This window comes from Myotis brandtii, unplaced genomic scaffold, assembly GCF_000412655.1.
Source record: "Myotis brandtii unplaced genomic scaffold, ASM41265v1 scaffold266, whole genome shotgun sequence".
Classification (NCBI taxonomy): Eukaryota; Metazoa; Chordata; class Mammalia; order Chiroptera; family Vespertilionidae; genus Myotis; species Myotis brandtii.
Window position 1 is genome coordinate 10790296 of NW_005360124.1, and position 3982 is coordinate 10794277.

A 3982-nucleotide genomic window follows, 5' to 3' on the forward strand; every position below is an offset into this window, starting at 1 on the left:
TGTGCACCGGGCCTCTAGTATATAAATAAAAGCCCAGCAACTATTACTGCAGAACGACCAGAATGACTGGTCGCTATAATGCGTACTGACCACGAGGGGGCAGATGCTCAAGGCAGGAGCTGCCCCCTGGTGGTCAGTGCGCTCCCACAGTGGGAGCACCACTCAGCCAGAAGCCGGACTCACAACTGGCGAGCTCAGTGGTGTTGGCAGGAGCCTCTCCCACCTCCGCGGCAGTGCTAAGGAGCAGCAAGCCAAGTGGTAAGGAGCGAGTAGGCTGGTGGTTAGGAGTGAGCAGGCGGGCAGTTAGGAGTGAGCGGTCCCAGATTGTGAGAGGGCTCAGGCTGGGCTAAGGGAACCCCTCCCCTATCCTTGCACAAATTTTGTGCATCGGGCCTCTACTAGTATTTTAATATTAACCCTCTGATAGTTTGAGATGAAGAAATCATCTTTCCCAAAGCATTTTTCACTGCATGAAAATCCGTTATTTAAATGGACCTGAATCAACCAATGTTTTATTGTTTGTGGAATTTTTTCTTAAGTTATATTAGTTTTTCCTTTTAGGTCTCTAATCTCTCTGTGGTTTATGTTCTACATACTGAGAGGTAGGGATCCAACTACTTTTGCCTATCTGGTAGATTTTCTCGGAACCATCTTCTCAAGGATCCATCCTTTCCTACTGCTTTGAGAAACCAGCTGTGTCATAGAAGATTCTCATTTATGCACAGCTCTGTTTACAAGCTATGTCTTCTGTTACTTGTGTTATTGCAGAAAACCATGCCTAGTCTTCCCCCATTGCTAATGGGAGTGGGGTTCTTGGCGTACCGCTGGAAGAAGCATTTCTGGAGGCCCCCACAGGAGGATGAGATATGGTAGAAAGCTTTATTTCTGTGGAATTACATCTCTGGGTTTACAAGTCCCATTTCCCTTAGTCCAGTCATAGAAGAAGTATAGCTGGGGTTTCAGTAAAGCTAAAAGCAAAGCCAGCATCCAGAGTTTCCTTTCCATGTTGGAACTGGGTCAGTTACAGTCCATTAGTCCATTGTGTATGGGCTTCACATGGCCATGTGCCATGTAGGCAAATGCAGGGAAGCAGGAGCAAAAGAGCCCCACAAGCCCAGAGTCACTCAAGTCCCAAGAGAGTCAAGAGAATGAACTTTGTTTAGGGGGTTTTGCATCCCAAATCTTCTATCTTCTCTTTGCTCTGGGCCCCTGGGGAGTGTAAAGTTGTAGCTTCCAGGTGAAGCTGCCCAAATGACATGCCTACAATATCTGGCCTTCCCTTTTCTCCTTTCCAATAATAACTAGTTAATACAATGCTATCATTAAGTCTATTTGTTTCTGTACCAGCACCAGTTTGTCTTTATTACTTTATTTTTCTGTAGTCTGTCTTAATACATAAAAGGGAAAATTCCCAGCCACCCAACAAATGCATGGGTATTTTTGCTCTTTCTTTGCAAGTTACCTTAGCTTTCCAAACACCTTTCCTTTTTTTCTAACAGCTGTATTAAGATATAATTCATATACTCTACAAACTACTCATTTAAAATGCTCAGTTGGTTGGTTTTTAATATACTATTAATAGAGTGGTACAACCACTACCCAAATTAATTTTAGAACGTTTTTCTTATCCCCAAAAGAAACCTCATACTCTTTGGCCGTTATTCCCCAACTCTCCTAGCTGCCATAGCCATGGAGCCACTAACCTATTTCTGTCTGTATGGATTTGCGTATTCTAGACATTGCATACAAATAAAATAATATAGTAAATGATCTTTTGTGACTAGTTTCTTTCACTTAGCATAATTTTTTCAAGATTCATCCAGTTTGGAGCATGCATCAGTACTTGTTCTTTTTATGGCTGAATAATACTTCATTGTATATTTATTCATTGATTGATGGACATTTTATGGTTATTTTGGCTATTATGAATTATAGCGCTGTGAGCATTTATATATGTGAGCATTTATATACAATAAATAGAGTCTCTTAGGTTTATTTTCCTCCTTGCTGGAGTTTTTAAAGAGTGTCTTGGTTTGGTCAACATTCTAAGCTTCTACATGCCTGCAGATATTTTTATTTTATCTTCACTAAAATGGTCAAATTCTAAGTTTGACATTTATTTATTTATTTTTTAATACTATCCCTCCACTGTCTTCTGGTTTTTAGTGTTGCTATTGAAAAGTCAGATGTTCATCTGATTCTTATTCCTTGGTAGTTCGTCTGTTCTTAAGTATCTGTTTGGCACTTAGCTATTCCAATCTGAATTTACTTTAATTCTGAGAAATTCTTATCTTATCACTATTTTCTCCTATTTTCCTGGAACTTCTATAGTATTGATCATGGTATTTCTATTTCTATCCTCAAATTTTCTTTCATATTTTCTATTTCTTCATCCCTCTCCCCCTGAAAAATAGCATATTTGGGAATTCCTCAACCTAATCTTTCAACCTACTAATACTAGTTCAAGTGTTATCAATTCTCTTACCCAACCAATCTAATTTCAGATACTGATTTGTTTTGTTTTGTTATATCAGGGATTCCAGTTGGATGGAATTTTCTGGCACACTTTTTTTTTATTGCTTAAAGTATTACAAAGAGTATTATATATGTCTCCTTTTTTTCCCCCTTGACAATCCCCCAGCCTCCCCTACCCCCCAGTGTCTTGTGTCCATTGGTTATGCTTATATGCATGCATACAAGTCCTTCGGTTGATCTGGCACACTTTTTTACTTCATTCTTAAGCTGTTCTCTCTCTCTTTCCTCCCCACCTCTCTCTCTTTCTCTCTCTCTCTCACACACACACACACACAACTTTATGATAGCTTATTTTAAATCCTTGTTTGTCTGGCTCCCAAATTCTATAAGTCATTCAGTTTGTTGTCTGTCCTTTATGGCTTTTTTTTTAATTCAACAAATATTTATTGAGCGTCTATTATGAGCTAGATACTGTTCCAGATACTTGGGACACAGCAGAGAACAAAATGAAGGTCCCTGCCCTCATGGAGCTTACAGTCTAGTGCAGGGGTCCTCAAACTACGGCCCGCGGGCCACATGCAAATACAAATATTGTATTTGTTCCCGTTTTGTTTTTTTACTTCAAAATAAGATATGTGCAGTGTGCATAGGAATTTGTTCATAGTTTTTTTTTAAACTATAGTCCGGCCCTCCAACGGTCTGAGGGACAGTGAACTGGCCCCCTGTTTAAAAAGTTTGAGGACCCCTCCTCTAAAAGGACAGTGATGTCAGTGACGCACAAGCCTACAACTGTGAGGTAAATTCAAGAAGAGAAGTCAGTACCGGCCGGTGTGGCTCAGTGGTTGAGCATTGACCTATGAACGAGGTAGGTGCCAAACAGATACTATTTCCAACCCACTACCTAGAGAGTAGATCAGGCTGGAAGTTGACTTTTAATAATAAAATACAGCGGGGAGGGCAGAGGGAGTGCTGCAGGTGGTGGGGTGTGCTCCCGCACCAGGTTCTCCGCTGGCTACACAAACTGCTGCTGTTGCTTGGTGGCTGCCTTGCTGGCAAGGTCCCTTGGTCTTCTCTTTAGCTGCCAGTGCCGTCTCCTTTGCCTTCTCCTTGGCTTCCTTGGCTGTCTCAACAAGGGTTTTGGAAGGGGCCTCACCTTGCAGCTTGGCCAAGATGTATTCAGAACCCTTCACTGACTTGGTCACATTGCTTTTGAACTGGGCGAGACCAAATTCCTGGACAGCTCTGGAGACGCCAAACAAGCTAGAGGAGACCCAAGCTTCCCGGTGGATTTCGGTCCAGCCACTGTTATCAGAGTTCACACAGTAAACACATCGTTCCTCCACCACCATCAGCCGGGCATGGTTGATGTTCCAGGTGAAGGTGGTCATGGTCTGGTTCTGTGGGTCCACAATAGAATCCTCCAGGATGTACACTGAGTGAGCGACATTGGCAGGAAACAGTCGCTCGGCCCAGCGGGGCATCCTGTTGGTCTTGGTCAGGAGTCTCC

General features: G+C 42.3%; 1 pseudogene; it reads right to left on the reverse strand.

The window, feature by feature from the left end:
- Positions 1-3472: 3472 nt before the first annotated feature.
- LOC102240929 lies at positions 3473-3976 on the reverse strand (annotated as a pseudogene).
- Positions 3977-3982: the final 6 nt, after the last annotated feature.